General features: G+C 39.9%; 1 pseudogene; it reads left to right on the top strand.

The window, feature by feature from the left end:
- The first annotated feature begins 372 nt into the window (after window positions 1-372).
- On the top strand, window positions 373-3259 carry LOC132640925 (histone H3.3-like; annotated as a pseudogene).
- Window positions 3260-26394: the final 23135 nt, after the last annotated feature.

Genomic DNA, 26394 nt, shown 5'->3' on the forward strand with positions numbered 1-26394 from the left:
TGTGAGGTCGATTTGTGTCAACCTAGTGTTGACTCTTGTGATTCGATTGTTGATGCATTGTTATGTGATATGATTGCTCACCCACTAGTTGATCCTATTGATGACCGGATTGACTCTTCTAGCAAGATCAATTTGAGTCCAACTAGTGTGAGTACTTGTGTTGGTCAACTTGTTTATATTGATAGTCCACTAATTGAGAAATCTTGTGATGTGTTTTATGTGCCTCAATTTAGTGATGAATCTGACCAATCGATCATGTGAAAGGATGTGAATATGAAACACCACCTTTATTTGATACACATGAAGATGAGTCCCATGATTTTACCTTGTTGACATTTGATGAGGCTTAAGTTCATGATAGTGTTATGTTTTATGTCAATAGTCATGAGAAGGAAAGTGTTTTGAAAAATGACATTTATTTTTACGAGAGTGAAACCACATGTTTTAAATCCTCATCATTTATTGATTGCTCTCTCTTTAAAGATAATGTCTTGTTTGATATTGACATGATTATTAAAGATGATGTGCCTAGTGGGATGTATGGTAATGTTGAAAAAGTAGTCACCTCTAGAGACTACAAGGTGTTTAGTAACCCACTAGGGAATGATAACACTCTTCCCTATGACAGAGATCTTCCCTTGAGCAATTGTAATACACTTATGGGGAAGGGAAGTGTTTAAAAAGAAGGTGATGCTTGTCCACAAATTGCTAATTCTTTCTTGCATGTTCAAAATCATAGTAGCCTAATGCATGATCTTGTTCTTGAACCTAGTAGTGAGGCTATATTTGAGGATGACATAGATGAGGAAGTTGTTTTGCGTGCCACCATTATTTACTACTTATTTGCATATGATGACGCTCAAGTTTACGTTGGGGGTGCATCTTACATTGTGAAGGGTTCTTATGGGGTAGATAGTTGTGTTCTTGACCGTGATATGTGAATCTTTTGATCCTGGTGATGTCTTGTGTGACTTAGACTTGGCATTACCTTTTAGAAGTCCTTGTTTGAAAAGTAAGGATCCAATTTGCTTAATGTCAAATAGAACCAATGTAGTATTGCATGCTTCGTGTTTTGAATCCATTGGTTTTATTAGTTTATCCTTATGTCCTAAACCTTGGAGGAATCAACTTCTTGATACCTCATATGTGCAGATTGTATTCATGATAATTATTGTTATGTGGATGCACCACAAGTTTATCCCTACATGGAGTGAGAGTGTGATTGTTACCTTTTGTCATAACCCTCATGCTTTGAGGACCATGTTTTCGTATGTCTTCCCTTGGGTTTTTCTACATTCGGATTTAAGGATGAATCCTTTTGAAAAAAGGGAGGATGATACGATCCTAAGAAGTTCATGGGTGATTATGGGGGCTAAAATCCATGTTGGAGCCTTGGACGTACATTCTTATGTCACACGCCCTTTGGTGATGAACATTGGGCCTTTTGTAGGCCATGGAAAGACACAAGGGCATACATAGTGTGGATGATTGCTTGGAAGAGGCACAAAGATGAATTGCGGTTGTGCATGTAAAGGAAAAACTATATAAGCTTGCCTTAACCTATTTTCATTCCTTAGCTTGAGATTTATGATGGAACTCTTATGAGTGTGTTTTCTCCTTATATGGAGATAGCATAGCTAGGATTAACTAGTATTAGAATTAGTGGGTGGATTCCCTTAACTCTTATCTTGAATCTCTATTGGATAATCTAGTATTAGGTTTCCATGTATGAGTTTAAGTCTCTTCTTCCTTGGATTGAATTCATCTTAGATTGTTGATTAACAGGTGTAGGTATCAAGTCCTACATTGATTAGTCACAATTATAGTTGATTAAAGCCCTTCCTTCTTCTAAGTTTCATCTCCATTTCTTCTATTCTCATCTCTAAATTTCTACCTATCCGCATTTGTTGTTTGATTCGGTGTTTATCCCAAGCTGAATCCTACCATTGACTAAGACTTGTATGCTATTTAGAAGCTCTTGTACGAGTTCAACCAGGCTTTGGGGTTGTATGTGACTAAGTATTATTTCGTACTTACTTATATGTATGATAATACTGTTTGGATAACGTTGATGATGTAAATGATTTTATTACTTTTCTTTCTAAATGAATTACTACTCTAGTACGGTACACCTACCGGTGGGAGGGTGTATGACCGTTGAATTTGGGTCTTGACATGACAAGAGCATCGATTCTTTAAATGATCGATCAGGTCGTTACTTTGAACCATTCATAAATATGATATTTGAGCAGAATCAGCTTCAATTACGGCTTTCCCAATTCTGATATTATCAATTTCTTCATGCAACTTCTTTTATACTTCATATTGTAATATAAGTTCCGCCATCATCCACTCTGTTAAGAATGGACTAATTTAATACATTCCACGAAATTACTTTCACCAATATAATGTGTACATATTTAGCTAAAGAAGAATGAATTTTAGTCTCATAATATTATTTAATTTTCCATTCATCTATGATTTTTAAGTATATTGTTATATGGGATCACCAAATAACAAGGAATACATATCTTTCTTTTTTACTTGGAGAAAGAAATGTAAATTCTAAATCAAAATGTAAAGGGTACTTACCCAATAAATTCCATGGTAAGTCATTCAATTAAAGTATGTGAAAATTAGCTGTCAGAAAATTATAGTAATGTGACATGATTACTAAATAAATTGTAAGTAACGATTAAGTCAACAAATTCTCATTGATGGCCTCCTTCAATATTTCATCCTATATAAACTCCTAAAATTTTATTTTGCATTCACACCACAAAGCAGATAAGAAGAGAAGAAGAAGAAGAAGAAGAAGAAGAAGGAGGAGGAAGAAAGAATAAAAGAAGATGGCTCGTACCAAACAAACCGTTAATAATTCCACTAGGGGAAAGGCCCTGAGAAAGCAACTTGCTACCAAGGTTGCTCGTAAGTTTTCTCCTACTACAAGTGGATTGAGGAAGCCTTACAAATACCGCACTGGTACTATTGATATTCATGAAATTCGTAAGTATCGGAAGACTACTGATCTTTTGATCAGGAAGCTCCCATTCCAGAGGCTTGTTCATGAATTGCCCGGAACTTCCAGAATGATCTGCGTTTTCGTAGTCATGCTTTATGGGCTCTAGAAGAGGTGGCTGAGGCCTACTTGATTTATTTGTTTGTAGACACCAATCTTTGTGCCATTCATGCCAAGCGTGTGACCATCATACCCAAGGACATGCAGCTTGCTAGGCGTATCAAAGGGAAGCGTGATTAAGTTGCTCAATTGCGGCAGTTTTTTTGGCTAGGCTTAATGTTGGTAATGAGATCTAATAGTAGGGATGGTCCTCTTTTGATGCTTAATTTTGTAAGGTGGGATGGAGGTGTGCTGTAATTGTTTTTTTGTTTTTGTTTTAGAGGGGGAAAGCCATAGTGTTTGTTTAAATCTCTCTTAAAGGTTTACTGTCAAACTACTGGTATCGAACAATATTTCATACTTTGCATCCAATGGTTATCTCAAAAACTATTTTGAAAAAAAAAAGTAAAACAAAAACGCCAAAAAGTTTCATTTTCTAACATCAAATTCCCCCCCCCCCCCGCCCCCCCCCCCCCCCCCCCCCGCCCCCCCCCCTAAATCATAAATCTCTTCCCTCTGTATCCAAAATCTTTTTTTTCACCTTTGAGTCTCATGAATATAATTTGACTATATTGGCAAAGAAATCATTCTACTTTTGTTATGAATGTTCTAATAGTATGCTTGTTGGCTAAAGTTGATATTACCAAACTTTGTAGTATAGAAAACTACTCATTAATTTATGGGAAGTGTATCTTTATGGCGTAAAAGTATAACCATTCAATAGATCATGTTTCCACTGTCTATATATTATCTAAAGAAATTATTTTTGTTAATGATGAATAAGAAGAAGAAATTTGTTAACCAATATGAAGCCTAAGTTTCCGTCTTTTTACTTTATATGTTCCTTAGATTTTCGTGATAGCTAGCTTTCATTACTTGTTTCATGTGTTGTAAGGTTGACAAAAAATAGATTATGTGAGTAGCCAAATGAAATTTGTGGGGCACTTAGAAGAAACAACTCAGAGACTTGCATATAGAAAAGTTTGTAGTTTGAAAAAAAAAATTGCAATATCCTCCTTGTGTTTCTAATAGTTCCTGGGCACCTTTGATACTAAGAGAAAAGGGATAATGGTTCATCAATAGAGAGAAGACTATGTTTGTATAAAAATCTTCAAAATCAATAGTCTTTGTGCTCTCTTGATGACCATTTTTCCTTTTCTCTTAGCATCCATGGTGCCCCAAGAAGTATTAGAAGGAATAACATGAGGATATTCCAGATATTTGTTTAAACTAAAAAATATTTCTATGTGCAAGTCTCTGAGTTGTTTCTCCTAATTGTCTTTGGCAAAGTTCATTTGTATACTCCCATAGTCTATTTTCTTGTCAACGAAACAACACATTATCACGACCCAAAATTCCAAGTGGTTGTGAGGGCACCTGTCCTAATCCATATGTGCACCCAAATGAACTGCAAGCCTCAAATTATAAATTTAAGTGCGGAAATGAATGGAAAATACCCTAACGTACTAAATATGCCTTAATAACATAAATGTGAACAAGTCGAAGTCAAACGCCTCCCCAAAACTTGGAAGTCATAAGTATAAGAGATACTAATCCAGAATGCAATTCTTAAATTACTACATAACATTGTCTGAGATGGAGAAAGATAGAAGATAAAAATAGAAATGAAGTCTGGTGTTGTGGGACCATCATTAGCTCACCTATCACGACCTAAAATCCCCAAATTTGCATCTAAGTCGCAAAACACAATTAAGTTGCAGAAATATAACGAACAACCATAATAAATCTCATAATAAGTCTAATAATAAGGACAGGAAATAGTCTAAGTCAATACATGCCCCAAAACCTGGAAGTCACAAGTATTGAGCTACTATATCCAAACAGATGTCTGACTAATATATAAACTCTATCTAGAATAAGGAAAGATAGAATGCAAAATAAGGAGTCTAGCGCTGTGGGACCAACATTGGCCACCCTGAAACTCTGGGAAACGCTCCAACGATCTACACGCCTCCACTTGCGCCCGAATTTGTACCTGCACACAAAAAGGAGAACCAAGTGCAGAGTGAGTACAGGAAGTGCGTGTACCCAGTATCATCGTTGACCGACCCTAAACTTTAACGATGATGAGGATTGGTACTCCGATACTCATCTTCTTGCTTGGGAATTCACAAGTTCACAACTTATAAGCATCAATAGGTAAATAAGAGCCTCACATCACAATCGTATCATAAAGTCCATTCCATTTCTAGTATAATCATGAATGTTCCACCTTTCCATCTTTTTAAATCACAAATAAGTGTAAAGATCCCATCTTTGTATCAATTATGTCAAGTATAAGCATAAAGATCATCTTTATATCCTTTAGCACATATATGGCATGAAATCAAGTCAAACAAGCATAGGTAGTATAAGATGTAAAAGAATGCATGCAATGCAAGTGAATATATGTAATGCAATGGCCATGTGTACCAGTATACGCACGCTCATGCAGTATATTTCACGTGACCCATTGAGGACTTATGAGGTCCATATACCCAACCGGACAGATTACATCTGGTCACAACCGTTTTTCTGTAATATATTCATCACTACATGCATCTACTATATCCAATATCTGGGCTCCCAGGCCCCTGTCTTGCAGTTCATCGATCAAATGCCAATAGTAACATGAAAGTATGAATGGATATGTGTACACTATGCAAATGCATAGAATCAAAGTCAATATCAGGTATGCATGTCCTTTTCATATTTTAGACGAGATGTGGAGTGATGAATGCAAATCAAGTCAATATTCACAAGTATTCAATCAATTATGGCCATTATAGCCCAAATAAGCAGCAATTATACCAACCTAATGGATTTATCCACCATTTAGGCCCGAAGGATCTCTCATATAGCTTGTTTTTTTTTTCTTTCTTTAATGTCATTTATCTTATTATATGTTGCTATTACTGCCTATTATTATTATTATTATTATTATTATTATTATTATTATTATTATTATTATTATTATTATTATTATTATTATTATTATTACTGTTGTTGTTGTTGTATTGGCACCTTTCTTGAGCCGAGGATCTATTGAAAACAACCTTCCCACCTCCCAAGGTACGGGTAAGGTCTGCGTACCCTCAACCCTCCCCAGATCCCACCATATGGTAATATATTGGGTATGTTGTTGTTGTTGTTGTTGTCGTCTTCATGGCCCGAAGGCTAAACACATAATCTTCGTCACTTTGCATAGTTATTTCATGTTTCAGTTACACATACAGTTACACCGGTACCTGCACAAGTGCTTGTCACCTCACAACTATGGGAACCCCAATTCCCCATTCCCCTTAACTAATTAACCAACACATAACACTATATAAAGGTCTGGCAAGTCTTAACTTACTTGAATCTAAAACCGGAGAGTCAATCCGCGGCCTTTCCCTTCATCTGAGCTTCCGAACGAGCCCAATCTATTCAAATATGATATCTACATAAGAATATGATTCTAACGATACTTATATTACCATATGAAGGGTTTGGGGCCAAAAAGTCAACTTAAAACCCCATCCAAACTCTAAAGGTCAAAACAATAATTTTAATGTGAAATTGAGTTCATCATAGTCAAAATAGTACTCTACGAGGTTATGCAAATCCAACAATACCCACATTACTATATTTTAGTCCGGGCCCAAAAAGGTAACCCTGAGACCAAAGGGCAAAACTAGAATTTTAGTACACATTCATCTTACCCATAATCTAGATAGTCCATATCCTAAGAATCATGAAGTTCTAACCATAATTGAACCCTCAATTTCATTAATCTCATATACGATCATTTTCATGGAACGCCGTTAATCTACTACTTGGAAATCATGAAAAGAATCATAAACAAATGGATGGAATCATTAATAAACACTTCGATTAAGGTTAAGAATTTACCCCAATGAAGAAATTTGAATCTAGCACTTAAAATCACTCTAAATCGAGCTCTATAGCTTCTAAAATGGGTTTAGGAAGAATGAGATTCGAATGGGGAAAAATCCCTAATATTCTGCCAGTGGGGTGTGACGACCCAACTAGAGGCCATGACAGGTACCCGGAGCTAACTATCGAGCACCGCTTATCGTGCTGACTATCATACTCAACCTAGGAATATATCATTCTCAACACAAACTTATCATGAAATAATTTCCAAACATATCCCAAAACATATATAAGCATAGGCCAATAAGGCTACAAAAATGATGTACAAATTTACAATGAAAGGGGTCACATAGCATCTACAACCCACATGTATGCATCTACGAGCCTCTAACTGGAATACTGGAATCATAGTGATGGGACAGGACCCCGCCATGCCCATATATGTACACAAAAGAATATACCACTGGGATGCACCTCCGGAGTAGTGGGATGCTCCTGTAAGCTGCTGAGTAAGCCCCTAAGTGTCTGCACCGTTTTCCTGTCTACCTGTAGGCATGAACACAGTGTCCATAAAGAAATGGACATCAGTACGAACAATGTACTGAGTAGTAAGGCATATATGGTAACATAATAAGGAAATATAGAACACATAAGAAGAAAAGATAACTGTAACTGCTTGCCTCTTAAGGCGGAATCATGCATGCTCACTCTTACCTTTAAAATATATCACACATACATACATAAACTGTCTGAATCAATAACATCATTAGCCCACGTCCGGGGTAACCATCTCACGCCGCCCACTAGTGGTGCTGCCGGTGCCGTATAGACACGGTGTTATCAGAAGCCGCCCGCCTTAGCGGTGCTGCCCGACCGTATAGGCGCAGTGTAATCTTACATGTACATAGACTAAAGCATGCATGAGAGCTCAAATAAAAGCTATTACTCAATCGGAGTGACGTAAGGTCGGGAACCTCCGATTACATTATGGAACGTCGTCATCGCTATGCCTCGCCTTGAAGGAACTAGTATCATGAGGTGAGGCAATAACAAGGAATAGCATCAATGAAATCATAAACACAGGATTATCAGGCTTATGAAAGCATCGTTATCATCATCATTGTCATAGAATATATCTCATCTCTATCTTGTAAGGATCTCTTAAGGGTCTTTAACTTTCATCTTTAGGGATGTAAGAAAATCATGGGAACATAGGGAAGAAATCACAATGTAAGAGTCATGCCTTTGAAAGAAGAGGAATAGCCTTACGTACCTTTATATCTCTTTAACTCTATCGTCTAATTGTTTGCCTTTCAAGCTCGCGATTCTACCTTCAAGAGGATTTGTACTAAGATTAGATAACCGGAAACATACTTAAGCTTAAGCTAAAGAAACTAAGAGTTAATGAAAATTTGACAACATTTCCTTTGTTTTGACAACTCTTTCCATAAAATAAAACAACTCCCAAACATAAACAAGGACATCCATAATATCATAATCAATAGATTCTTTAAGTTAGACGTTGTTTACATCTCAAAACCACTCAATGTTCTTAATAACACGAATTGAACATAAAACTCACCTTTGATGATGTAGGTGAGTTTGCACTGCATATTTGCACTCCATATTCTTCTTTCTTTCCTCCACTTCCTCCAACAAGATTTCTTCTCTCCCCTCAAATGTCTTTGGAATCTTAATTAGGATCATTAAGTATCCCTTCTTACTTGTAGGGATACCATAAGCACCCTAACTTACGTCAGTCTATTTACCTTGCAACAACCCAAAATTCCGGGGTGTAACATTCTCCCCCCCCCCCCCCCCTTTAAGAACATTCATCCCCGAATGTTAATTTCTCAGGGATTCTACCAAAAAATTTGCCAGAGTTTCCCCTGTAATATGATGCTACCATCTTGTCATGACACCCCAAAATAATATCGCCTCGTAGGGCTACAATAACAACCGCAAGAAAACATGGCCACACACGACCAAAAGCACTAAAAGAAAGTACTACATACCTTACGACAAGGGTGTCTCATCTTGAATTTCTTTCGGGGGTAGTTATAACTGTGGATACCTGGACTTCATCTCTTTTTCTACTTCCCAAGTCATTTCCTCTTTATTGTTATTTCTCCATAAGACCTTAACTGAAGCTACCTCTTTGTTTCTAAGTTTCCGTACTTGCCTATCTAATATGGAAATGGGTACCTCTTCATAAGACAACTTCTCCGTAACTTAAACATCATTCACTGGAACGATTATAGATGGATCTCCAACACATTTGCGGAGTATTGACACATGAAAAACTGGATGAACCGATTCAAGTTCTGGAGGTAAATCCAATTCATAAGCCACTTGGCCCACCTTGCGTACAATCTTATAAGGCCCAATATACCGGGGACTTAGTTTGCCCTTCTTGTTGAATCTCATTACGCCTTTCATCGGTGATACTTTTAAGAACACCCAGTCACTAATTTGGAATCCCAAGTCACGTCGGCGGTTTTCCGCATAAGAATTTTAGCGAATTTGGGCTGTGAACAATCGATCTCTGATAAGCTTGATCTTCCCCATCGCTTGTTGTACCAATTCTGGACTATCAGTTGTGTCTCTCCAACTTAAAACCTTCTAATTGAAGATCTACCTTTCCTTCCATACAGAGCTTCATACGGAGCCATCTAGATGCTAGAATGATAACTGTTGTTAAAGGCAAATTCAGTAAGAGGCACATGATCATCCCAATCGCCTCCAAAATCCAATACACAAGCCCGCAACATATCTTCCAAAGTCTGAATAGTGCATTCAGCTTGTCCATCAGTCTGTGGGTGAAATGCAGTACCAAGCCTCACTTAAGTTCCCATACCCTCTTGAAAGGATTTCCAGAATTTAGCAGTAAATTGTGCTCCTCTATCTATGATAATAGACACTAGGACACCATGAAGTCACACTGTTTCTTTAAGATACAGCCTTGCATAATCCTCTGCTGGATATGTGGTTTTGACTGGAAGAAAATAGGCTGATTTTGTAAGTCTATCAACAATCACCCATATGGATTCATATTTGCGCCGGGAACGAGGCAAACCTACAATAAAATCCATAATAATCACTTCCCATTTCCAATTTGGAATTTCCATGTCTTGTAACAACCCTCCTGGTTTTTTATGCTCAATTTTCACTTGTTGGCAATTTGGACACTGAGCTACAAATTCTGCTATATCTTTTTTCATTCCATCCCACCAATACATTAACTTTAGATTGTGGTACATCTTAGTTGCTCCTGGGTGAATGGAATAACGGGAGTAATGAGCTTCTTCCAGAATCTGACGACGTAGTCCTGCCACATCTGGCACACACAGCCTGCCTCGATACCTGAGAACTCCATCTGCAGAAACTTTAAACGGTGACTTCTCTTTCTCAGAAAATGTATCTTTATAATGACTCAACTGGGGATCTTCATATTGACTCTCTCTCACCTCCATATCTAATGATAAATCAGTTGGGTTATGAACAACAATACCTGCATTGCCGGAATCAATTAAACGAACTCCTAGGCTAGCTAGCTGATGGAACTCGCAGACTAATTCCTTCTTCTCCGGCTGAACACCACATAGACTGCCCATGGATTTGCGGCTAAGAGCATCAACCACCACATTAGCTTTTCCCGGATGATATAAGATACTCACATCATAGTCTTTCAATAACTCCAACCATCGCCTCTGCTGAAGATTCAACTCCTTTTGCCTGAAGATATACTGGAGGCTCTTATGGTCCATATAAATATCAACATGAACGCCATACAAATATTGTCTCCATATCTTCAAAGCATGAATAACCGCCGCCAATTCAAGATCGTGGCTCAGATAATTCTTCTCATGCTTCCGCAACTGCCTAGAAGCACAGGCTATAACCTTACCATGCTGCATCAATACACAACCCAACCCAACACCAGAGGCATCACAATAAACAACATAACCTCTGATCCTTTTGGAAGTGTCAGGACTGGGGCTGGAGTCAATCTATCCTTCACTTACTGGAAGCTACAGTCCCAAGCATTGGTCCACTGAAATTTTGCTAATTTCTACGTTAACTTTGTTAATGGTGCTGAAATAGAAGAAGACCCTTCCATAAATCTTATGGAGTAACATACCAATCCCAAAAAGCTTCGAACCTCTGTAGGTGTTGTAGGCCTCAGCCAAGTCTTCACAGCCTCAATCTTTTGAGTATCTACGCAAATACCATCAGCTAAGATAATATGGCCCAGAAAAGTCATAGAATTCAACCAGAACTCACATTTCAAAAATTTGGCAAATAGTTCCTGAGCCCGAAGAATTCCATGGACAATACGCTAGTGATCCGCATACTCCATTTCTGACCGAGAATATACCAAAATGTCATCGATAAATATGATCATAAATAGATCTAGAAAGGGCTTGAATACATTATTCATCAGATTCATAAACACTGCCGAGGAGTTAGTTAACCCAAACGACATCACTCGTAATTCATAATCACCATATCTAGTTCTGAAAGTCGTTTTTGGAATGTCTTCCTCCTTGACCGTCACTTGGTGATACCCCAATATCAGATCAATCATTGAAAACCACTTGGAACCTTGCAATTGATCAAACAAAACATCGATTCTCGGAAGTGGATATTTATTCTTGATTGTCACTTTGTTCAACTATCTATAGTCAATGCACATTCGCAAGGAACCATCTTTATTTCTTTCAAACGAGACCGGTGCTCCCCATGGTGATGAACTGGGTCTAATAAATCCCTTCTCGAGCAAATCTTACAATTGTGCCTTTAGCTCTTTCAGTTTTGCTGGAGCCATTCTATAAGGAGTAATAGATATAGGTTCGGTGTCCGGCAACACATCAATAGAAACATCAATTTCTCATTCCGGTGGAAGGCTGAGGAGTCTGCCCTACGGGGCGCACGGACAAAGAAGAACCGGCTACTGATCTTGTGGGCTGAACCCCACCTCTACCACACATCGAGGGATAATCACGCATTATATGCCCAGTCTATCCACAAGCATCTGAGCCTCAGCGACACTGACCTAAATGTAATCTACCGCACTGGCTGCATCGTGGGACCAGTGGTCTCCTCTGACTAGGATCACCTCCAAACTGAGAACCCGAAGCTCTCGAGCTCTGACCCTGTCCTGAATAAATGCGGCAGTCAAATCTCCTGCTCGCAAACCGAGGAGGTGCACTAATAGTCGACTAGCCTTAATATCTAGAATATGACTGCCTCTGACCCCCTCTTTACTCGCTACTAGTACTAACAGATCTGGCCCTCTTACTTTGCCCTCTGTCAATATTACGCTCATCTCGGTGCGGTGGCTGCTGATCTTCTAAATTCTGAGCATCGGCCTTTATGCGGGAAATGTCCATCCCTTCCTGAAGCGAAGCTGTCAAACAATCTTTGAACAAATGTGGCCCTAAGCCACTCACAAATAGATGTACTCTATCTCCCATATCGGCTACCATAGTCGGAGCATATCTGGCTAATGAATTAAAGTGAAGGTTGTACTCCCTGGCACTCATATTCCCTTGCTTTAGATTCAAGAATTGATCGACTTTGGCCCTACGAACCTCGGGTGGAAAATAATTACGGATGAAAGCATTCACATACTCTTACCAAACCGGGGGAGGTGCATTTTCCCCTCTTGAAGAAATCCAATTATTTTACCAAAGAACTGCTATATCACGGAGCCTATAGGATACCAATTCTACAGACTCAGTATCAGAAGCATGGATGATCCTCAACGTCATCAACATCTCATCTATAAAACCTTGCGGGTCTTCATCCGGCTTTGACCCTAAAAATTCTGGAGGATTCAAGCTCATAAAATCCCGGGCTCTTGCACTAACCACTCTATCACTTGAGCCCGTACTATCACGTTGAGCCTGAACGGCAACCAACTGAGTTAATAACTGAATGGCCTCAGTCATTTGTTGACCCGAAGCAACCAGTGGAGGGACTGGTGGCACCAGAGCTAGAGCTGAGGCCCCTTCATGCTCCTCTAATATGGGCGGAGTGTGAAAGGTATGAGACAGAGGGTCATTATGGGACTCACCCTCCTCTACATGTACTGGTGGCTCCTGTTCAACTCGCGTTCCTGCCGCAATCTTGCCCTTCTGGGCTGCTGTGGATTTTCTCTTTACTGGCATCGATGAAATCATAACGCACAATTAGGGAAAAATAAAATCTTATAACATAGCTCTATCGCACGATCTATGGAGAAGAAAGATGGTCATTATTCCTAAATGCCCCGCAGCCTCTTGTTTATAAGTGTGGCACGCTTCACACCCATAAACAAGACTCTACTGGAGACGACTCGTAGACACACCCTAGGACGGAACTGCTCTGATACCACTTTTGTCACGACCCAACTAGGGGCCATGACGGGTACCCGGAGCTGACTACCGAGCACCGCTTATCGTGCTGACTATCATACTCAACCTGGGAATATATCATTCTCAACGCAAACTTATCATGAAACAATTTACAAGCATCTCCCAAAACATATATAAGCATAGGCCCATAAAGCCACAAAAATGATGTCCAAATCTACAATGAAAGGGGTCACATAGCATCTACAACCCACACGCATCCATCTACGAGCCTCTAACTAGAATACTGGAATCATAGTGACGGGACAGGACCCCACCATGCCCATATATGTACACAAAAGAATACATCACTAGGCTGCACCTCTGGAGTTGTGGGGTGCTCCTGTAATCTGTTGAGTAAGCCCCTAAGCCTCTGCACCGTCTCCCTGTCTACCTGTGGGTATGAACACAACGTCTATAAAGAAAAGGACGTCAGTACGAACAATGTACTGAGTATGTAAGGCATATATGGTAACATAATAAGCAAATATAGAAAGCATAAGAAGAAACGATAACTGTAACTGCTTGCCTCTTGAGGCAGAATCATGCATGCTCACTCTTACCTTTAAAATATATCACACATACATACATAAACTGCCTGAATCAATAACATCATTAGCCCGCGTCCGGGCCTCCTACGTCCGGGGTAACCATCTCACGCCCCCCACTAGTGGTGCTACCCGTGACGTATAGACACAGTGTTATCATAAGCCGCCTGCCTTAGCAGTGCTGCCCGGCCATATAAGCGCGATGTAATCTTACATGTACATAGAATAAAGCATGCATGAGGGCTCATATAAAATCTATTACACTATCGGAGTGACGTAAGGTTAGGAGCCTCCGATTACATTATTGAACGTCGTCATCGCTATGCCTCGCCTTGAAGGAACTAGTATCATGAGGTAAGGAAATAACAAGGAATAGCATCAATAAAATCATAAACATAGGATTATCAGGCTTATGAAAGCATCGTTATCATTATCATTATCATAGAATATATCTCATCTCTATCTTCTAAGGAGCTCTTAAGGATCTTTAACTTTCATCTTTAGGGATGTAAGAAAATCATGGGAACATAGGGAAAAAATCACAATGTAAGAGTCATGCCTTTGAAAGAAGGGGAATAGCCCTACGTACCTTTATATCTCTTTAACTCTATCGCCTAATCGTTTGCCTTTCAAGCTCGCGATTCAACCTTCAAGAGGATTTGTACTAAGATTAGACAACCGGAAACATACTTAAGCTTAAGCTAAAGAAACTAAGAGTTAATGAAAATTTGACGACATTTCCTTTGTTTCGACAACTCCTTCCATAAAATAAAAAAACTCCCAAACATCAATAAGGACATCCATAATATCATAATCAATAGATTCTTTAAGTTAAACGTTGTTTACTTCTCAAACCCACCTTCAAAATCATCCATAACCATACCTATAATACAACATCATAATTATTCTTCACATAACACCCTATTCATCCTCAAATAACACTTCTTTGTCATCATTTGTATTATTCACCACGAGATTGTACACATAACATGTCAAGAACTATAATTCATATCAAGCCATTATTTAAGAATATCCCTATTTCAATATTTGCACTACATATTCTTCTTTCTTCCATAATTCAAGTCTTTCAACCACTCAATTTTCTTAATAACATGAATTGGGCATAAAAATCACCTTTGATGATGTAGGAATGGACTTTGGTTGACAATACTTCACTTGGACAAAAACCCCACTTCAATAAAAAAGAACTTCTTGATCTCCACAAGCCCTAGTGAGCATCCACACACTTGATTTTTGTAATTCTTAGTGTTTAATCCTTGGTTTCCCTTGGATATATGATAATATGGTGTGAGGAATATTATAGATATTCCAAGACTTAGAGAGAAAGTGAAATCTGAAAATTATGGACAAGGGTCGTCTATTTATAGCTAAAACTGGAAGGTTCCAGAGAAGTGGTTCAAAGAGCGTATCGACGATCCGTCGACTTACGCCTGTAAATCCCTGTTTGCCTAAACATGTTGATGGTTGGGTCAACGGTCTTGTCGATGTTTTGATGATCCGTTGACTTGTCCCGTCGAGTCTCGCCTGTAGATTCCAATTTGCTGAAATGTGTTGATAGTTCACAGTGACGGTCCGTCGTCATGTCGACGGCCAGTCGACAATGACTGGTGTCTGCACAATTTCCTGATTCAGTTTTGATTTCGTCCATTCGATCCGTTCGACTTATAGTCCTGTAAATTACTAGGAATACCTACTGCTACATTTATACACGGGGTAAGACACTCTCTACCTCCACTTCCTCCAACAAGCTTTCTTCTCTCCCCTCAAATGTCTTTGGAATCTTAATTAGGATCATTAAGTATCCCTTCTTACTTGTAGTGACACCATAAACAACCTAACTTACGTCAGTCTATTTACCGTGCAACAACCCAAAATTTTGGGGTATAACATGGGGCCGCCGAAGCTGACCATATGTTGCAGGTGCGACCTCGCACTAGCGGATAAAATTTTGCAGGTTCGGAACTCAAAAAAATCCCCGTAGCCCCCAGGTGCGAAGGTCCACCCGCCGGTGTGGCCCAAGCCGACCTCGGCTAGTCTCGCACCTACAGACCAACATACGCAAGTACAAGCACGCAGGTGCGGGATGTGGCTCGCAGATGCGGTGCACCCGAACCAGAAAATGACCAAAACCTAAAAACTTATGATCCAACACCCGAAACTCATTCGGAACCTCATCAACACAAACCAAACATGCATTTGTCTCATAAAATAGTCACCTTGGCCCGGTGTTGACCAAGGTCAACTCCAAAACAACAAAATCCTAATTTTCCAACCAAATACCCAAATCACACTCGAACGCCGTGAGACCCGAACTAAAGGCTTGACTAAGTCTCAAATCACATTATGGGCCTAATGGAATTGACGAAACCTCCAAAAAGACGCATTACCCCTGATGTTGTCTTTGGTCAAATTTCACTAACCCCAATCCAAAACCCGTCCGATTGCCTCGAGAATCGTAAACCCATCCCCGCAAGTTGTTAATACCACAATGAAGACTATAGGAAGGGTATTTTAGGAAAAATAGGAAAAAGTTCCTAATGAGTAAGCAAGTTGTTACATTAGATAACACTTAAAATAGTGTTCATCCTCGAACATTGAAAGATAGAAAGATACCTGGATCCTCAAAAAGTTGGGGATATCTAGATCGCATATCTAACTCGGTCTCCCAAGTAGCCTTTTCAATAGGACGATGTCTCTACTATACTTTCACTGAAGCTATTTCTTTCGATCTCAACTTTCGAACCTGTCTATCCAAGATGGCTATCGGCTTTTCCTTAAAAGCTAAATTCTAATCAAGCAATATTGAATCACATGAGAACCATCCAAATGATACTTCTTCAGCATCAAAACATGAAAAACTGGGTGGACGCCTGAAAGACTCGGAGGTAAAGCTAACTCATAAGCCACCCCCTAATACGCTGAACAATCTCAAACGGGCAAATAAATCTCGAACTCAACTTCCCTTTCTTCCCAAACCTCATCATGCCCTTCATGGGTGAAACCTTCAGCAGAACTCGCTCCCCAACCATGAATTCCAAATCATGAAACTTCCAGTCTGCATAACTCTTTTGCCTACTCTGAGCCATGAGAAGTCTATCCTAATTCAACTTAACCTTATCCAAGGAATCCCTCAACAAAGTTGTACCCCAAGTCCTAACCTCGAAAGAATCGAACCAGCCAATTAGAGACAACACCTCATACCATACAACACCTCAAATGAGACCATTTTAATACTCGAATGATAACTGTTATTGTAAGCAAACTCCGCCAAGGGTAAAAACTAATCCTAATGACCACCAAAGACAATGACACAGGCTCGTAACATTTTCTCAAGAACCTGAATAGTCCGCTTGGGCTAACCATCAATTTGAGGGCGACAAGGTGTATTGAGCTCCACTATAGTACCCAACGCTTCTTAAACTCCACTATAGTAGCCAACTCCATTTGCATGGACTGCCAGAAATGAATCACACCACCAAAATGATAGAAAGCGACACTCCATGCAATCGAACTATCGAATGTATATCTTGGCCAACTTCTCTGAATTGTAGGTAGTCTGAACTAGAATGAAATGGGCAGACTTGGTCAACTTTTCCATAGTGACCCAAATAGCATTAAATTTTCCCAAAGTATGTGGCAATCCCACCACAAAATCTATAGCAATCCGCTATAACATCCTCTCGGGTAAGGCCAACCTCTGAATCACACCCCTAGGCTTCTGGTGCTCATGCTTCACTTGCTGAAATTTAAACTCCGAGACACAAACTCTACTATGTCTCTCTTCATCTAACACCACCAATAATGTTGCCTTATGTTACACCCCGTGTCTTCGAAGAGCACTTATCAAATTTGAAACATAAGTACGTTGAGTTAGGATTAAGTAAAACCACTTTGTAATATAAGGAGCAAGCATTATTAAGTATATTTAATGAGTGAAAGATGTATATAAGGTATACCGGTAGGTTTTCTAAGGAAATGAGCAGAAGAAATGAAGTAGTACGACTTCGGAGAAAGGATGGGTAATGTTTTGTGTGAACTTTTTTGTCCAACTTGGGGGAGGCATATCTCTTAGCATATGAAGTGTTTTAAGGTGAAACAAACGCCTAAAATGAATTTCGTCGAGTCTAGTTTCCTACACAACAAACCTCTCGTCGATAGGAGATCGGAGTAGAGAATTATGGACGTTACAAGTTCAGCTGACAGAGCAGAAACGCATGCTATAGTACTGCTACAGTAACCAACCTGCACAGTGCTGCTACAGTACCCGACCCGAATTTGACCCTTATAAAAAGGGTAAGAACCCCTTTTTTTTCACCAGATTTGCCCAGAAAATTCTAGAAAATTTAAGAGAGAGAGAGGGGGGATCACAAAGTGAGCAATTTTCAAGCGAGGAGTATTAATCGAAGCTCGGATAAACGCATGGATGTGCTTCTAGTATGGTTTTGCGGTGGATTCAAGGTAGATATTGAAGATACCTCTGTTTTAACAAGAATAAGGTATGAATCTCCTATTATTAATGTTAATTTTGATTTATTTACGGAGATAAAGTCATTAAATAATTGTATAGCGAGTTGGTTGGTTATGGAAATTGGGAAACATCGTGTGGGATGTTTTATGGTACATATTGGTGTTGGAGATGATGTTATTGATGTTGGTATTGTTGTTGTTGTTGTTGGTTGCTGAATTGTGATTTCGGGCTAGGCATATAAATAGGGGAGGTGCTGCCCGAATTTCGGCAGATTATAAACGGAATTAAATTGTAGGCTTAAGATGAGCGTATGACATTGAGCCTAATAATAGTATGAATGGTTTATATGTAGATTTACGAGCTTGGAAGGATAAACGTTGAACGACTAAGGCGACCGAAAGGTATGTTAAGGCTCGCCCCATTCTTTCAAAGGCATGATTCCGATGTTATGACTTAGAAAATGTTTCCATATCTTCCTTGTTTTCAAAAGTTAGATGTTTATGACTCCAAGGCATAACCCCTTTCCTAATAATTCATGAATGTTTTCCAAAATGTTCGTATTTCCTAAATCAGAGATTTCTTGCTCTGTGAGCTCTTATGATAACAACGATGAACCTGTTTTCATAATCATAATGATGATGTCAAAGATGAGCATATTATCTTACGGTGATCATGATGATGATTCCGTGATTAAAGGTTTCAAGTCTATGATTTCAATGACGATATAAGAATGTTGAGCTATTTCTTGACTTCTCAATTTTATTTACGAATGATGATTATTTTTAAGGATTCCAAAGTATATGAATTGATGCCTTATGAGATTTATGATCCTATTCTATGTTTTCTCTTGATGTTATTCTTCATTGATGGTTTCACCTTATAATAATTGTTCCTTCAAGGTGAGACATGACGATCATGATTGTTCCATAACGTAATCGGAGGTTACCGACCTTACGTCACTCCGATAGAGATATAACTTTCCTTGGGCTCTCCTGCATGATGCTGATATGATATATGTATATGATACATGGACATGATATATGCACATAATACAGGAAAATGATACATGTATATGTATATGGGAAAGAGGGCCAGAGCGCTATAGACGCGTAACCACTTGATCAGTTGGTATTATATAGACGCGTAACCACCTGATCAGTTGGTATTATATGGGAAAGAGGGCCAAAGCACTATAGACGCATAACAACCTGATCAGTTGGTGTTATATGACATGATATCATCCCGGACGCGGTATGCCCGGACGCAGGACATATGTGGCTAATTGGATCGGAGCCGACGCCTCGGCAACATGATATGTTCTATTTTCTGTATATATAAACAAGAAATGTTTTTCAAAGAAAGCTAAGAATGCATGGCATCCGCCCTAAGAGGCACTCACATGTACAGGTTACTCTTTTATCTCCCGATATGCTCTATATTTCCGTTATGTTATTATTCATACTTTACATCCCTTACTATTTTACTATTCAGGCCTACATACTCGCTACATTATTCGTACTGACGTCCGTTCTTGTGGACGCTGCGTTCATGCCCGCAGGATCAGGTAGCCAGTCGGACGATTCACAGCAGTAGGACCTCCCCTCAGCAGCAGTCGGTACGCTCCAGTGATCCGGAGCTACACCCCTTTTGGTATGCTATTCGGTTACGTACATATATGGGTATAGCAGGGCCTTGTCCTGTCCTTCTACAGTCTGTATTCTATAGAGGTCTGTAGACTGTGATATGTAGTCTTGTTGTCATGCACCCCCGTCAGCACTTATTTTGTTGTACAGTGGGGATTGGATAATGATGAATTTGATAAAAATTATTGATGATGATATTATGAATGTTGTTATTGACGTTTTGGAGTTGATATATGATATGGACAAAGTAGTATAAATAAAGGAGACGCTGCTCAAGTTTCTCTAGCTTAGCTCAAACGCGCTTATGTTATCGATTATCTAATATGAGTGTGAACTTTCTTGAAGGTAGAAACGCGAGCAACGAAGAAGAACGATCAAACGATAGAATAGCTAAACGAAAGAGGTATGTAAGGCTAAACCTTTCCTTCCAAGGCATGAATCTTCCTTATTTTCCACAATCTTCCTAAATAACGGAAATTATGAGTCCATGACTATAGAAAGCCACTTATACACATGATAAAGAAAGGAGACACGATATGAGCATGTTAATGATGATGATGAATATAAGTATGAAGAATCCGAGAGTAATATAAGATGTCCATGAAGCTAATGATCCTAAGTATAATTCCATTGATGATCTTCCTTGTGTACACTCACCTTAAAATGATAGTCCCTTCAAGGTGAGACATGACGATTATAATCATCCCATAACGTAGTCAGGGGTTCACGACCTCATGTCACCCCGACATAGCCATGGTTGTCTCCAAGTTTTGATCTAGGATTAATGATGAACGTATGATAATGCTAAGGTTATGATAAGGTCATGATATGCCTATAATATGTGTGATAATGACGAGTTATGTTAATTATGTGACGATACGATTCCACCGCGCCTAGTTGGCCGGGCATGTCACCGCGAAGGTGGGCTGCATACGATTCCACCGTGCCTAAATGGCCGGGCATGTCACCGCTAAGGTGGGCTGCTATGTTTACACCGAGCCTAAAGGGCCGGGCATGATCACCACTAGTGGGTGGCATATGATGGTTACCCGGACACGGGTTAACGATGATGATTTATATGATACGATTATGTATGCGCCATGATGACACATGTACTATGATATATATATATATATATATATATATATATATATATATATATATATATATATGATATATGTATGAAATGTATTCACCATAAAAGTTACGCAGGTTGTATTTTCACCTTATGATTTATGATTTCTCTATCATGTACATTTCATCATGCCTTACATACTCAGTACAATATTCGTACTGATGTCCGTTTTCTTTGGATGCTATGTTCATGCCCACAGGTAGAGAGGGAGGTGATCCAGACTCGTTGAAGTTATCAGCCGATTTACAGGAGCACTCCATTATTCCGGAGGTGCTGTTTGGTTTATTCTTTTGTGTATATATGTATATGTATTTTGGGCACGATGGGGTTTTGTCCCTTCCATATGATTAGTACTCTAGTAGAGGCTCGTAGATACGCATGTGTGGGTAGTGTGGTCTCACGAAGTCCTCATTATATATATGTATTATTTTGATAGCCGAAGGGCTTATGTATATAAAAGTAATTATGTTTCCAAATGAAAAAATGGTTTTCTTATGATTGAGTATGATGAGTAATAGAATGAGTGGTGTTCGGTGGTTAGCCCCGGGTACCCGTCATGACCCCTAGTCGGGTCGTGACAAAGTGGTATCAGAGCAGTTCAGTCCTAGGAAGTGTCTACGAGCCGTGTCTAGTAGAGTTTTGTTTATGGTGTGTTGCGCGCCACACTAATAAACAGGAGGCTATAGGGCATTTTGGAAAAATGACGATCTTTCATCTTAAGAGATCGTGCGATAGAGCTGTATTATAAGATTTTCTCCTCTTAATAGTGTGCTATGATTTCAGAAATACCGCCAAAGGTAAAAGCTACAGCCGCCCAGAAGGGCAAGACTACGATGAAAAGGCGGATGGAAAGGGAGCCGCCAATGAATGTAGAAGAGGGCGAGTCGCATAATGTGGCACCATCTAATACTTTCTCCACCTCGCCCAATGTAGAAGAACAAAGAGGAGCTTCAGCTCCAGTTCATCCACCGGCTGCTTCGGATCAACAAGTGACCGGACCGAGGCTATTCATCTATTGACGTAGTTAGTTGCCGCCCAGACACAGCGGTAGAATGCGGGTCCAAGTGATCGGGCAACTAGTACCAGAGCCCGTTATTTCATGAGCTTGAATCCTCCGGAATTTTTTGGGTCAAAGCCGAATGAAGACCCGCAAAGTTTTATTGATGAAATGTTGAGGACGTTGAATATTATTCATGCCTCCGAAACAGAATCTGTGGATTTGGCATCTTATAGACTCCGAGATGTGGAGGTATTATGGTATAATAATTGGATATCGTCAAGAAAAGAGGATGCGCCTCCTCTCGTTTGGCAAGAATTTGTAGATGCCTTCATCCTCCATTATTTGACACTAGAGGTACTCCGAGCTAGAACGGATAAATTCTTAAATTTGAAACAAGGAAATATGAGTGCCCTAGAGTATAGCCTTCAATTCAATTCATTGGCTAGATATGCCCCGACTATGGTAGCCAACATGAGAGATAGAGTGCACCAATTTGTGAGTGGCTTAGGGCCACATTTGTTCAAGGACTGCTTGACGGCTTCGCTGCAAGATGGGATGGATATTTCCTGAATTCAAGTGCATGCCCAGAATTTAGAAGGATAACAACATCTGCAAAGGGGTGATCATGATACCGATAGAAGGCAAAGCAAGAGGGCCAGATTTATGGGGAAGGTAGTGATTATAGAGGGGGATCGAGGCAGACCTATCCCATATATTCAGGGCAATCGGCGACTAGTGCGTCTCCACGATTTGCAGATAGGAAATTTAATCGCTCCTTTCCTTCAGGACAGGGTCAGAGTTCGAGAGCTTCGGGTTCTCAGTCTGGGGGTGATCATAGCCAGAGAAGACCACCAATGTCGCGATGTAATCAGTGCGTTAAATTACATTCAGGGCCGTGTCGCCAGGGCACAGATGCTTGCTATATTTGTGGACAAACTGGGCACTTGATGTGTGATTGTCCCTCGAGGTATGGTAGAGGAGGGGTTAAACCCATAGGATCAACGGCTGGTTCTTTTTCAATGTGCCCAGTAGGGCAGACTTCCCAGATACCATCAGGTCGAGGTAGAGGCAGAGGGGGATCATCTACTTCAGGTGCCACTCAACCCCGTATATATGCTTCAGCCGGACGACATGATCTTGATTCCTCCCCCGATGTGGTTACAAGTACATTATTAGTATTTTCCCATGATGTGTATGTATTGATAGATCCGGGTTGTACCCTATCATATATTACACTGTATACTGCTGGTCGTATTGGGGGGAAACCTGAGCCAATTAAACCTTTTGAGGTATCTACTTTGGTTGGTGATCCCGTGATAGCTAGAAAAGTGTATAAAAATTGTATAACTGTGATATGCGACCGCCAGACTAAAGCTAATTTAGTTGAGCTGGAAATGCTAGATTTCGATGTGATTATGGGTATGGATTGGTTGGCCTCATGTTATGCTAATGTTGATTGTCGAATGAAAGTGGTTAGATTTCAATTTCCAGGAGAGCCCGTGCTTGAATGGAAGGGTAATACAGCATCTCCGAGAGGTAGGTTTATTTCTTACCTTAAGGCAAGAAAGATGATAGCTAAGGGATATATTTATCACTTAGCCCGAGTTCATGATACCGAAGCAAAATCGCCAACTTTCCAATCCGTTCCGGTAGTGAATGAAATTCCGGATGTATTTGAAAATGAACTTCCAGGTCTTCCTCCGGAAACAGAGATTGATTTCGCTATTGATGCGTTGCCGGACACCAAGCCTATTTCTATTCCTCCTTACCGAATGGCTCCGGCAGAATTAAAAGAATTAAAGGCACAGTTGAAAGATTTGCTTGAGAAAGGGTTTATTAGACCCAGTTCATCACCATGGGGAGCACCAGTGCTATCATGAGAAAGAAAGATGGTTCCCTACGAATGTGCATCGATTATAGGCAGTTGAATAAGGTGACGATAAAGAACAAATATCCTCTCCCAAGGATTGATGATTTGTTTGATCAACTACATGGTGCCAAGTGGTTTTCCAAAATTGACTTGAGGTCAGGTTACCAACAGGTGAGAGTTAAAGAAGAAGATATTCCCAAGACAGCTTTCAGAACGAGATATGGCCATTATGAGTTCCGGGTGATGTCGTTTGGGTCAACCAATGCTCCGGCAGTGTTCGTGAATTTGATGAATAACGTATTCAGGCCTCTCTTGGATCTATTCTTAATAGTATTCATTGACGATATTCGGGTATACTCTCGCACAGAATCAGAACATGCTGACTATTACGTATTGTTCTTGGCATTCCTCGAACCCGAGAATTGTATGTAAAATTTTCAAACGAGTTTTGATTGAATTCTGTGACATTTCTGGGCCATGTTATTTCAGATGATGGCATTCGAGTTGATACTCAGAAGATTGACGCTGTGAAGACTTGGCCAAGGCCTACGACGCCTACAGAGGTCCGTAGTTTTCTAGGATTGGCAGGGTACTATAGAAGGATTCTCTTCTATTTCAGCCCCATTGACGAAGCTAACTCAAAAGTAAGTTAAATTTCAATAGAATGGTGCTTGTGAACACAGTTTCCAAGAGTTGAAGAACAGGTTAACTTCAGCCCCAGTCTTGACACTCCCAGAAGGGCCGGATGGTTACGTTGTATATTGTGATGCTTCCGGTGTTGGGTTAGGATGTGTGTTAATGCAGCACGGTAAAGTCATTGCTTATGCTTTGAGACAGCTGCAGAAACATGAAAATAACTACCCAACTCATGATCTCGAATTGGATGCAGTTATACATGCATTAACGATGTGGAGACACTACTTGTATGGTGTGCATGTCGATATCTATACAGATCACAAGAGTCTTCAATACATTTTCAAACAGAAGGAGTTGAATTTGCGGCAGAGACGGTGGTTAGAATTATTGAAAGATTATGATGTTAGTATTTTATACCACCCGGAAAGGCAAATGTAGTAGCTGATGCGCTTAGCTGCCGATCAATGGGCAGCCTATATGAAGTTTCTCCGAAAAAAAAGAATTGATTCATGAGCTCCACCAACTAGCTAATCTTGGAGTACGTGTAATTAATTTAGGTAGTGCAGGGACTGGTATTGATGATCCCACAGTTTCGTCCCTGAATAAGGAAGTAAAAGTACGTCAATATGAAGATCCTCAGTTGAGCCATTATAGAGACACAATTAATGGTAAAGTGAAGTCTCCATTTGAAACTTCTACAGATGGAATTCTTAGATACCGAGGTAGGCTGTGTGTTCCGAACGTTGCAGAATTGCGCCGTCGAATTCTAGAAGAAGCTCATTACTCTCGGTATTTTATTCACCCAGGTGCAACAAAGATGTATCATGATCTCAAATTGATATATTGGTGGGATGGCATGAAGAGAGACATAGCAGAATTTGTAGCTCAATGTCCAAGAGTCCAGCGAGTGAAAATCGAACATCAAAAGCCAGGAGGATTATTGCAAGCAATGGAAATCCCTACTTGGAAATGGGAAGTGATCAACATGGATTTTGTTATGGGGTTACCCCGTTCCCGAGGCAAGTATGATTCTATATGGGTGATTGTGGACAGATTGACGAAAGCAGCTCATTTTCTTCCAGTCAAAACCACATACTCGGCTGAAGATTATGCAAGGTTGTATCTTAAAGAAATTGGGCGACTCCATGGTATTCTAATATCCATTATCATGGATAGAGGAGTGCAATTTACAGCCAAGTTCTGCAAATCCTTCCAAGAAGGTCTAGGTACCCAATTAAGGCTTAGCACTGCATTTCATCCGCAGACTGATGGGCAAGCCGAACGTACCATTCAGTCCTTAGAAGATATGCTACGAGCATGTGTTCTAGATTTCGATTGTAGTTGGGATGACCACTTACCCCTTATTGAGTTTGCATATAATAACAACTATGTTATACCCCGCATTTTCAGAGCCTGAGCGTGACACGTGCTCCCTCGAACATTGACAATCACGTTGATAGTATTATATTTCGTATTCTTGCACGTCGGTTATTCGTAAGCGGAGGTGGGGCCCACACATCGATATTTTTTTGGAATACGTGACAAGTTATATGAATCACATATGTGAAGTTAAACACAACTCAAGAAGGACCCTTGAGCCAAATCAAAGTGGGAGCCCTCCAAACAAATATTTTTCAGTTACGTTTTTGGGTGATCTGACTTCGGGAGGCCATAACCCCAT

This window comes from Lycium barbarum, chromosome 5, assembly GCF_019175385.1.
Source record: "Lycium barbarum isolate Lr01 chromosome 5, ASM1917538v2, whole genome shotgun sequence".
Lineage (NCBI taxonomy): Eukaryota > Viridiplantae > Streptophyta > Magnoliopsida > Solanales > Solanaceae > Lycium > Lycium barbarum.